Source organism: Fukomys damarensis, unplaced genomic scaffold (assembly GCF_012274545.1).
Source record: "Fukomys damarensis isolate Sample0158 unplaced genomic scaffold, DMR_v1.0_HiC HiC_scaffold_17, whole genome shotgun sequence".
NCBI lineage: Eukaryota > Metazoa > Chordata > Mammalia > Rodentia > Bathyergidae > Fukomys > Fukomys damarensis.
The window spans coordinates 73,877,753-73,890,172 of record NW_022900929.1 but is presented as its reverse complement, the minus strand read 5'-3'; the positions used below and the strand labels follow the sequence as shown (position 1 = coordinate 73,890,172).

Genomic DNA, 12,420 nt, shown 5'->3' with positions numbered 1-12,420 from the left:
CGCGGGCTGGGCCTCACCTGGACCTGGGCCGGAAGGGCCGTGGAGCGAGGGCGGTCACGGGTGGGCGCTGCGCCGCGTCGTCCCGAAACCTAAAAACCGCTGTACCTCTAAGTGAGCTGAGTACTCACGAGGAGGATTTGGATGACCAAATCCGGGCGAAGTACAGAGCCAGCACGGAGCCCTTCGAAACTTTCTCGGGCGACTGAGCCCTCCCTGCTCTCACTAATTCAGTATTTTGAAGATAAAGCATCTGGAGTAGAATTCCACTAGTGAACTCTTTCAAGTCCTGCCCTTGTCCCTGGAATTCCAATCTTTTCTTGCTTCCTTCTTCGGGTTTAGTTTCTGCAGCGTTTAGGTCGTCGTAGCACCTGCTTAGGTGCTGAGACGAGTGTGGATTTGCAGTTTTAGCTGCTTCTATTACTATAGAGTGTTAACCAGCCACGAAGGATATCTGCATCATTTGATGAGTATTTTGCCCTATTTAGAAAACGGGAATTCTGGGGTCAGTGTTGTGCTTTTGCTTTGTTTTATTACCATAGAGGCAGAGAGGCATGAGAGATCATTTTCCCGGACACGGCTGTCAGTGAGCTCGTCCTCAGCAGTAACTTCTGCGGGAACCGGGAGGAGTCAAAGTCCGATCTAGTCCGTGTTGTACCTTTGCGATATACCGCAGCCAAAGCAGAGTGTCGCCATCTGGGACTTTTGGAAGTCCCCAAGAGTGAATGTTAAAGGGAAAGCCAGAGAAACATCAGTAATTTATTGTCACCTGCTGCTTACTAAAGGAACAGAAAAGCTGAAAAACAAAACAAAAAAACCCACCCCCGAGGCAAAGCAGCGACTCTACTCGTTCTGTGGAAAGAAAATAGCGCCATCTACTGGAAGAACTCTTCATTTAGGGATCCAAGGACGGGCCTTTTTGCCTGGGAGAAGGGGAGCGGGAAAGTGCTTCCATCAGCTAAATAGAAAGTTTTAAATGTGGATTTTTGTTTTACAGGAACCAGTACCCGGTTATAACTGCTAGTTAAAAATGGATGAAAAGTGCTAAACATCCGCATCTCTTGAAAAGGAGTGAAAAATGTCCTCTCTCTAAAGGATAAAGGAGATGACGCTGTCTGCATTCATTATTACCTTTTCATTCTTTTGTTTGCAGTGCTGGGTTTCATTCTTTTGTTTGCAGTACCCCAGTACTGCAGACAAAGCAAAGCAAAACAAAACGACAAGGGAACAAACCCCTATCCTAGAAAACTGAGGTCCGCAACTCCTGAGACTTGTTTACCCGGCTGCTTTTGTTTTCTCCTGGGGTCTTGTCCTGGCCTCTGTCTGCAGTCTCCCTGCCTTGCTCTCGCCTCTCCCAGCCAGCTCAGACCTGTTTCAGGTTCCCCTTTCCTATAAAGGCTGGGGTTTGGCCATCAGCCTTTCTCCAGGCCTTCTCAACATTCCTTCCACTGATTCACTCAACAAGAAATATTCATCCAGTTTGAGTCGCTCTGCCGGGCAAACAGGCTTTGTAGGTAAAAGAGGTCCCAGCACCTCCCCAAAGTATGCCCAGGATGGGCTTGTGTTCTCACACACACACACACACACACACACGTATGCACATGTACACGTACACACTGAACCATCCACCGGGAGATGGCCTGCAGTAAGCCCTCATACGGGGATGAGAGAGCAGCAGAAGCAGTAATTCTGTTGGGAAATTAAGAAAGACACTGGACGCATTGCTTTTTGAGCTGGTGTCACTGGACAGATAGATCAGCATACCTATAATATATGTAATCAGTGGAAAACAGCCCCACAGTATCTGAAAAACATCATTTTTTGGATTACCTGATAATTCAGTATTTAGGAATCTACCCTATTGAAGTACAAGCATTATTATAAGGTAAGGTATCCTAAATATAAGTATGACTATGAATATACTAATTGCGGCATTGTTTGAAATAGCAAAATGTTAGAACACCTCCGTGGAGGAATGGGTAAGTGAACCTTCACACCGTGAATTTGATGCTCCTATTTTTAAACATTGAGTTCTAGTTGAGAAAAATGCTTCAAAATATAGAATGGTGGACAGAAGGATAAATTCATAAATTGTGTGATAAGTCAAGCGCAATAAAACGTTGATTATAGAGCACCCATAGTGAGTTTATAGGTGTTTACCATTTAATTCTTCCAAAGTCTATGTATGTTTGAAAATGCTTATACTAAATTGTCAGCGATAAAAAGGAACAAATCAATTTCATATGTATTGGCCTAGAAAATGATGTTTTAAAAAAATCTATGATATGCTTCTATTTTTGTGGTTACAAAAGCCAGCTAGAGCGGGAAACCCGGCCCTGTCACTTCCTAGCTGTGACCGTATACAGGTCCCTTCCCAATCTGTGCCTCAGTTTTACTGGTCATAAATCTGCCTTGTTGTTACCTTGAGGAGAATGCATTAGTTTTTTAAAAACAGTGCAAGGCCGACAGTAACTGTCCAATGAAAAGAGGGTGTGTGGGGTGTCGTACATACACAGAGCGGAGAGACTTTTATATTCATAAGTATGTGTGTGTACACGTGGGCTGGGGAAAGGCCACACAGCATGGAGCACTATTGTTTATTTATTCGCTTGTTTAATGCAATTTCATGAAAAAAAGGTCAGGCAAATCCGGAAAGAGGGACATTCTCTGAGATGACTGGACAGCAGACGACTGTTCTAGATGGAAAGAGACACACGGCGCAGAACAGCCATAGGTGGTGTCCAATCTTTGATCGCCTTCCAGTGGAAAAAAATGGCTGTGAGAGACATTTGGGGGACAATCGGGAAAACTTAACATAGGCCGGGAATTAGCTCATGTTGGGGAGTTACTTTTAGTTTTGTTAAATGTGACCGTGGAGCTGTATTTATGAAGAATACCTTTTTTTTTTATTAGTGTATGTTTGTAGTCCACAATGTTGACCTTCCTTGTGGGGAATTGGTACATGGACATAGCACATCTGAATTCCTTTTTTTTTTTTTTTTAAACTATGGATTGAACTCAGGACCTTGCACTTTCGAGGCAGGTGGCAGAACCACTGCGCTAAATCCTCGGCCACCCTCCCCCTTCTCTTCATCCTCTTCCTGTGTGAGAAAATCTATCCTCCTACTTCCTATCTTGTTTTAATTTGTATTTTGGGTTTCACATGTACAATATGTAAGCTGGCGTCTGGTTTCCTTCACTTAACATTATGGTCTCAAGGTCGTGGTTTTCTTACAAATGACTCGTTTCCCTTCCTTTATGGCAGAGTAGTACTCCATTGTATGTAAATACCACATTTCCTTTATCCCTTGTCTGTTGATTTATTTAAAAGATGTTCACCCTGAGACCTTTGAAAAGAGAGCCGAGATGTTTGCAACTTACTTTGAAATAATTCAGCACAGGACGTGTGCAGAGAGATACAGATCAAGCGAATGTGACAGACGTTAGATCAGCTGGTGGGTATAACTGGTGTACCTTGGACTATTTACTCTAATTTCCTTTATCTTTCAAATTTTTCTTCATAAAAAGTTTTAAAGCCAAGGAGAAAAGTTGTAAAAGACAAGTGGTGCGGTTTATGAATGGGATGTTCGCAATGGCAGGGCCGGGAGGTTCTCATTGATGACATGGTGCCTTGGCATTAAGCACAGAGACATGAATTGTAATAATGGAAAGTGGCCATAGCGTTGTTCGAAGTGGGGTCCGTGAGACTGGAGTGTCAGCCAGCATGTCCTGGGGCCCCGCTAACAGCGCGGATCCCCGAGTTCTCTGCAGATGGAGCAAGTCTGTAGAGGTTCCAGGCCAGCCTGACGCAGATCTAGACTTGCCCTCATCTCAGCGGAACCTTCTGAGGCTGGCCAAGGACCTTGGTATTTTTCTCAGGAGCCCCCTGTGGTTCTTGATGTAAGACAGTCATCCGGGCACTCACCTGAGCACAGGAATGGCCCTTGGGGGTTCGGCCGCAGGCTCGGACTGAGGATTGTGTCTGAGCTGAGCCTGTGGGAGGTCCTCCGGAGAAGGGCGGCACCTCCAGCCTTTTGGTGGCGCTCTGCATGTCTAAGGTGACCTTTAGAGGATGTTTTCCCACACAGATAGGTACAGGAAGGAAGTACAGCTCCATGGTGCCTTCAGAAGTTGGAGTTCTCCCTATAAATTCATACTCTAGTTGCTAGTTGCACATTAATTACTAGTCTAGCTGGATCTATGTCAAGCCCTGGAAGCTGACCTAATCTGTCTACCCATCCGATCCTCCTTTCTCTCTCTCTCTTCCCCCTCCTCCCCTCCCTCTTCTCCTCCCCTCCCCTCCTTTCTTCTTCCTCTTCCTTCTTCCTGTAAAGAACGGGAGAGCCCTGGTGAAGCAGCTAGGATAAATACGCCCCTCTGGAGACTTCTGGATCCGGCATCCTTCTCCAACCATCACGTACTTTCATCTCCCGTGGACTCCTACAGTTTATGAGGACCAAGAGAGACTCTCGTCATCAGAAAAAGGGTTTGGTCATGGTACAGTGGGTTCCCCACCTGACGCGTGGGCAACAGCCCTGCCTCACCTGTCAGTGTGGTGCAGTCCTTCAGTGCCCCCGTTTCCAGCCTGCCTTCAGCTCCTCAGGCTGCCCAAGCTCCTTGCTGCCCCAGGCTGTAACACCCACTGCTCCAGGAGCCTTGGGTCTCCTTCCATCCACGCTCAGAGCACCCAGAGGCTGGCGCCTCCTTTAGGACTTGGCTGAAATGTGACCTGCTTGGAGAGGACTTTCGGTACGACACTGGCCCCTTCCTCACGGTAGAGTTCACCACAGACACGTGCGGTTTGGTCATCTGTTTATGTCTTTTACTGGCTGTCTTCCTTCATCAGATTTTAAGATAGACAAGTGTGTTTCATCCTAGGATCCTCAGTACCTCTATGATACCTGCCACCCAGAGAAACACTGAAAATATTTGTGAATCCAGTGAATAAGTCTTAGGGCGGGAAATACCTCAGGGGAAGCCAGTTCAGCTCTTGTCCTCTGCTTTAATTAAGGACCTGCCCATGAGGGCAGTCCTTCCTAAACTGCAGCAAAGCAAGACTAATGAGAATGATACTTTTTCAGTGTCCTCTGTATATGCAACTTCAGAGATTGTGCTTTTCCTGTTGGGGCTCTTGAGATGCCTTCTCTTAAACCATGGTGACAGGGAGTGGTATCTGGCTGCTTGGTGTACTTACTTGGAAAAATAAAAACATAGCGATTTTCACTGGGCTTCTGGTTTTTCTGGCCTATGAAATTGAGAAGTGTGTAAGCCACAGGTCTTGGGATGGGAGCTACCCATCCCTCTAAATTGCTACTTAGCTAAGGCGCAAGAGAACATTGCACCCCTGGTTGGCTTTGGATTTTCAAGGGGGCTTTCTTTATGTCTTTGCTGTGTCTCTTTGTAACTGCCACCCACGGTGGCCATGGAGGTGTGCCGCACAGCCCTCCTGGAGTCTGTCTGCCCCAGGTGTGCCCAATGCCATGGTATTCATGCAGGGCCATGCTTCCCAGGGGTGGCTCAGCACACAGGCACAGCATGGGGCTACATCCGGGCCATCCCTGCCCTGCGAGGGGCCTGCAGAGCAGCCTTTGGGGACACCACCTCCCCTTGCAGAGACTTTCTCAGGGCTGTGCTGTGTCCTGAGGCTCCTCCCACCAGTCCTCCTTGCCCTGTCTTTCACGGGTGTCACAGCTGCACCCTCCTCTAAAGGCTCTTCCTGCCCATCCTCACTTCCTTCTCGTTTAGCATCCACAGGAATTCCCTCCAGGAAGTGTGCACGTCCACCTTCCGGTTGGCATTTTCCTGAACTGATGCTCCTAAGCAGTGACTCAAAGTGACCGAAAAAGCGACAAGGTATTCCAAATGCCACCTGAGTGAACACAGACAAGTTACTTCATCTGTTTCACCAGCTGTAAGTTGGGGATAATTCTGTTCACCTTACAGGGGACAGCATGTGAGGTGCCTAACAGTGCCTGGCACTGCTTAAATGGCTAGCCACTGTCTTGCCCTTTGCCACTGGGAGAAAACTGCACTGACGATTGCAAAGCTGTTTGAGTTGATGAAAATGCATCTTGCATGTTCAAAGAAAAACCAAAGCACACACACACACACACACAAAAAAAATCAGGGGGTACCTTGTGCTGGCAGGCGGCAGAACCACTGAGCTAAATCTGCGGCTCACAGAATTTTTGCAAGTTACATATACGATGGGGCCAGGAAGCTTCCTAGGATTATCAGTGTTCAGTATCCATCAGTGATGTGAAATGAGTTTTAGTGTAGATTCTAATTTCCAAAGCTGGGGCGCTGGGAGGAATGGATTTAGGTCCACTAGAAACAGCAAGCAGGCAGGGAAATGCTTGTTGGTTGGAAGGAGACCAGCACGGGATTCCCTGGACTCAGCTCAGAAAAGGTGCAGAGACACCTGCATGCAAACAAGGGCAGGGGCCACCCGGGGAGACTCGGTGACCCAACAGAAATGTGCGGGGTTGAGGACGTCCCAAGCTTGATCTAAAGTGAGCCGAGCTGGCACCTGCGTCAGAGACTCCTACGGATGGTCTCTAGCTTATGGTGGTTCAACTTGTGATTTATTTCGACTTTAGAATTGTGTGAGAATGGAAACTCTGCCTGGCATTTTGGAGTTTGGTCTTTTCCTGGGCTAGCATGGGGTGGTGTTAGGATCCCCCTTGGCACGCAGGCGGCAGCAGTGGTGAGCCGCAGCTCCTCCTCAGCCTGGATCGCAAGGGTGAACAGCTGATGTCACCATGTGCTGTGTACTAAGCTAGGATGTCTCTCGGGTTAGGTGTTTTCAGTGCATGTTCGACTTACGGTTGAAAGGATGGGTGGTGTGGACTAAATCCTTCATAGGTTGAGAAGCATGGGTAATGTGTTTCCTATGGGAAAGTTGTTTCTATATTTTAAAATAATATCTAAAAGTAATTACAAGGCTTGCTCTTCTAAGCTTGTTAGGAGGTCTGAAAATAGCTGGCACACAGTAGGTACTTGGTAAATATTAGTTTTCCTTTTTATATACACATTAGGATACCTAACGTGGCTTTTGTACAGCTTGGGTCTGCCTTGCATAGGCATATGCTTTGTCCTCCCTTGGAAGTCACGATAGCCCCATTGAGACAGAGAGCCGGGGCTCTGTTAGCCCAGGGCAATGTGATGTTGCCTGCACCAATATCTTGAGCCTCCAGTACATTTTTTACACCAGTGGGTGATGGCCTAGTAATCCCAGCCCAAACCAGTGCTGCTGGCTGCCTAGGTAGACTGGCCAGAGAGATTTTTAAATATTCTTCAGTTTCTCTAGCATTTGTCCAGGGAAAAAGACTCCTCACACCCAGTTTTGCATCAGTAGATGCACCAGCCACAGGCCATGAGCGGTTGACTGTTCTTCATGAGTCAGAGTGGACTGTGAAGTGGAGAAGAATGTTGTCTCCATGAAGAAAGAAAAAAAATGTACTGTCGCAAAATGTGCACACCCCTTCTACCATTTGTAAATGTAAATTTCAGTGGTGCTAAGTACATTCACAGTGTTGGGCAGTCACCACCACTATCCGTTTCCAGGACTTCATCCTCATCCCAAACCAAAACTCTGTATTAGGGTTTTCTAGAGCAGTAGAAGCAATGAAAAATATGTATAACTAAACCAAAGGCTTTACGAGGGTTACAGGACCAGAGAGGGAGAATCCACAATGGCGGTCTGCACACTGGAGAGCTGGAGGATCCAGTATGGAAGCGGCAGAACAGGAGGGATCAAGGAGGTGGCACCAGTCCAAGGTCGAAGGCCCGGCAGCTCCCCTGAGAGTTGCTGGTGGCAGTCTGTTGTGCTAGAAGGCTGAAGAAACTGGAGATCTGGAGCCCAGGGTTCTAAGATGGTTGGCTGCAAAGGGTGCACCCGCTCAGGAAGACTGGAGCTGTTCAAAATGGCTACACTTCCTTCTCCCTTCCCTTTTTATTCCTCCCAGGCCACAAGCCTATTGGTTGGTACCACCTGCAACCAGGGCAGGTCTTCCCCACTGCATTTGCTGGCCTTCATGTCAATCATCCACAGACACATCCAGAACTGCACTTTACTAATCTCTTAGCTGTTTCTTAATCCATTCCGTTGAGAAACAATGATTACGAGTCACAGTGTACCCACAAAGCAGTAGGTCTCCCTCCATCCCCTTCCTCTCAGCCCTGTCAAGCACCGTTCTTTCTGTCTCTATGGATTTGAATGCTCAGGTACCGTATACACACAGATAATACATCTGTCCTTTTGGGACTGGCTCATTCATCGGGCGTCACGTCACCCAGGTTGTAACCCCATCATTACTGCACTCCTTTTCCTCTTTTGTTTCCAGAACCTGGCTCAGAGGGTGTCACAGGTACTCAGTAAGTGAGGCTGAAAAATATTACAGGAAAATAACTTTTGAAGCAGTTTCCTCCAGAGCAGCGTTAGATAAGAAGGACAAACTTAATTTTTCAAATGCTTAGGTACACTGTTTTTGACTGATTTCTTTCTTTTTTTTGGTGGTACCAGGGATTGAACTTGGGTCCCAGTGAGGTAGGTGGTGGAACCACTGAGCCAAATCCCTGGCCCTTGACTGATTTCAAAATAAGGAATCCAAACCAATTAACTGGTGCAGTTATTCAAATAAAATAAAAATATAAGCAAATGAACCACAAGTTCAAACACAAATGCAGATGGGTTCACACATCTTAAAAATAAACAAGTGTGTGAAGCATTAATTATAGTTTTTTTTATAGTAGAACATCTCATAATGTATCACAGATTAACTTTCAAATAAATTCAGATAGAAAGATATGTGTAAGCATGGCAAAACCACTCCTGTTTACAGGAATTATCTAGGTCGGGATTATAAAAGTGAGACTTTTGTACTCGTGGAACTTGTGGAGAGGGAACTTGCTCCAAATAGCATAAAGGAAAGTCAAAATTGCTCAAGCTATAAGTCATTAAATGCTTATTCTGGCCTAGTTATTGATTCAAGAATTGCCTCTTTTACAACTGAATGTACAATTGAAACGTATCTACCAACTTGCATAGTTCAAACACAATTCTAGTTTGGTAATGTGAACAAAGGCCAGAATCCCCTTCTCCAATATTTTAAAAAAGCAATCTTTTTATGTTGAGAGCACCCCATAATTGTCAGTACCAACAATTTTCTCCTTACCAGGCACTACTATAGCCGGGGAGAAGTTACACTCCATAATGATCAACCCCTGGGTTAGTCAGCTGTCTGCCATGGTAACAAACACCTGAGATAATCTTGTGGCAAGAAAAGGGTTGTTTTGGCTCTCAGTTTTGGAGATTTCAGTCCATCATCAATTGGCCCCATCTCTGGGCCAGGAGCAAAGAAGAACATCAGGCAGAAGCCGGGACCTATTGGCCAGGAATCATGAAAGGGAAGTGATAGAGGGGTGCACTGTCCTTCAGGGCCACACCCCCAAGACCTGAAGACTTCCTGTGAGGCCCCACCTTAAAGGTTCCATCACTTCCCAGTAGCACTAAGCTATGGGCAGCACCTTTACCGCAGCAGGCTTTTGGGGGACAGTTACGATCCAAACTATAGCAACCCCAGCTTTTCCACATCCTTGAGATGTTCCAGGTAGACTTTTATGAGAAACTGCCTCATTCCATACTTAAATTGTGTGGCGAGCTTTTGCAGAGTCTTGCGTGTGCCAATAATGTTCACTGTGACTCTTCTGAAAGAGTCCAGAATGTGGTGGTTCCTAGAACTACTTGAGTCCAGAACCTGTGTTCCCCAGGTGGAAGTTCCTATAGTGCTAGTGTTGCCTGGAATACATTTTAGTACGTTCTGGGTCTGATAATACATTAGAGAAAAGCAATAAAGATGATGAAAGAAGTGGGAAATTGTACTTAATAATTCCATGTTGAAAAACCATGTGTTTTGCAGGCAGTTACACAAAGGTGACCGAGCCCAAGCTTCAGTCAAGAACAAAACAAAAACAGCTTCAAATCCCGTCCAGCACTTGGGAGCTGTGGATCTTGGGTTGATGCTCTAACTTCATGTTATCTCCATTTTTCTGTCTGCTTTAGCAAATGTGCCAGGATTATATGAGATAATATCTAATTGTATCGATTGAAGTCCAGCCAAGAGACAGAAAGCATGCAATTATTTCATCCGAGATTATTAATATAAAGTGTTGTTAACTGAAAAGCCAAAGGGAAAACAGAGTTTATCACAGAGACAGCGATTGCAGGAAGCTGCTACCATCAGAGGGCTGAGGAACAAAAGTGAAGTTGCACTAATAAAAATGTACAATATCGGAAGCAGGGCCCGCAGAGCAGGCCACTCAGCCCTGACGGGAGGCACCATGCTGCAGGGCCAGACGGGGCTCCTGGGGTGGAGGGTGAGGAGGCAGGTTTGGCAATGTTGGAGGAACTGCAAGCTGGACCCCCTCACTGGGCTCCTGGAACTGACTGTGACTACCGAGGTCAAAAGGCGAGGCTGGAATGGCTCGTCCAGGAGCAGAGAGCAGACAGGAAGCCCGCCAGAAGCAAAGAGGAAGGGGAAAATTCTGCCTTCCCGTCTCTCTCTTCTGCTCCGATTTGCGAAGCCTCAATTGGAGGCAGCCTGCAGAGCACGGCATGGTTTACAGAGTCCTGGGCTCAGCCCCCCGACTCCACAAAGTGGAGCACAGCAGGCTGGGTTCAGAGCTGAGAGGCAGAAACCTGTTTTCCGAAGCAAATTCGAAGCATTTAGAGCACAGGAAACATGTACGCAGCTATTCCTCCTTCTCCTGACTGAAGTGAATCGACGTAATCCTGCGCCTGGTGTGTGTTTTGTGCAGAATTCCTGTAGAGCCTAACTATGATAAAGATGGCAGAGCTTGGCGGCCTGGAGGTTCAATGCGTTAAACAAAACAAACAGGCTCAGTACGTCTTCTTTCTTTGGCTATGTAGGGGTCCAATTCAGGGCTGTGCGTGCCATGCTACACCCTCAGCCCATGCAGGCAAACGCCCCACCTTACACTTCACACGTCCGAATTCTTGATTCTGCCTCCACCTCCGCCCCACCCCCACATACTTTCCTCAGGCTTTAAACAGCGCTGCTCTTGGGAAAGCTCACCTCCCTGGGGTCACTGCGGCCTTCCCGCTCTTCAGAGAGGCCTTCGCTTACACCATCCAGTCCGCAGCTCTCAGCAACTTGTTTCCTTCATGGTGTACAGCAAAAGCTGTGCTGTCTGAATGTTTGCCTGCTGTTTATTATTAGTTTCCCCTCACCCCAAAACCCATCTAAGTGAGTTCATGAAGACAAAGATCTGTAAGGCCTTGTTCTTTCTCTGTCTAAGCACCAAGGTCAGAAGTGAATTCAGGGCCAATCTTCTAAGGATTTGCTGAGTGAATTAATGCTTGAAAGAATGATAGTACTCTAAGAAATACACATATGAATAAGACAGTCTGGCTTCTGAATAGAAAATGTGAAGTTATCCATTTTCAGTTGCTATAATGAATTACCTGAGGCTGGGTAGACTTATAAAGAAATGAGGTTTGTTTAATCTCCCAGTTCTGGAGGTTCAGGGGCTTACAGCTGGTACCCGCCTCCTTGCTGAAAGTCTTGAGGAGGCCACATGGGAAGACAGGGAACATGGGCGTGTGTGGTGTCTGTGTCCTCTGGGTCTCTCTCCTTATGAAGTCACCAGATTAACTCATGGGGACTGTGCCCTGATGATCTTATCTACTGCTAAACACCTCACAGGCTCCACCCCAAACACCATAGCTGGGTTAATTCTTACCCTTTTAATACCTCCCAGGGGCTTAAATCTTAGTACCTGGATTCCCTGGGATGCTCAGACCATAATGAAACCACCGTATGGGAATGGACGTGTGCTCCAGATTCACCAGTGTCACCTCACTGAGCATGAATTACTCCAGGGCTCCCACCCTCATGATCAAATGTCAAGTGTTTTCTCCCCTGCTACTGGAATAGCATTTTGATCCTTATTCTCCTGCCTGTACTATTCCCCAATTCAAAGGCGAAGTCACCCTCCAAACTTGTCTATTTATTTATAAATGAACGACATAGTCCAAAACTGATCCAATATTACTAAAATGTAATCTCTTATGTAAATAAAAAAACATGAAGCCAGGTGCTGCACACTTATAATCCCAGTACTAAGGAGGCTGAGGCAGGAGGATCGCTGGGCCAGCCTGAGCTACATAGTGAGTTCAAAGACAGCCTGGACTACATAGTGAGACCCTGTCTCTAAATAAATAAACAAACACGAGTTTTAATACTTTCCCCACCTCCCATTGCAGAGTGCTACACTTTGAGTTGCCTGTAATACTGTTATTTCTAAAGTGCAAGTATGGTTATGATGCTCTGTTTCAAATCACTGCAGATTCCTCAGAAAGATTCACTTCGTTAGCAAATATTTGTTAAATGAATATATAGT

General features: G+C 46.4%; 1 long non-coding RNA gene across 2 annotated transcripts in view; it reads left to right on the top strand.

Annotated features, from left to right (window-relative positions):
* Positions 1–5,219, top strand: part of LOC104867954 — a 7,397-nt gene extending 2,178 nt beyond the window's left edge. Inside the window, exons 1-3 of one of the 2 annotated variants that reach the window (XR_781911.2) lie at positions 8–1,882; positions 3,329–3,452; positions 4,332–5,219. This is a non-coding gene — a long non-coding RNA (uncharacterized LOC104867954). Of the gene's footprint in view, positions 1–7; positions 1,883–3,328; positions 3,453–4,331 lie in introns of those variants that run through there. The other variant, XR_781910.1, reaches the window with a different exon arrangement.
* The last annotated feature ends 7,201 nt before the right edge of the window (positions 5,220–12,420 follow it).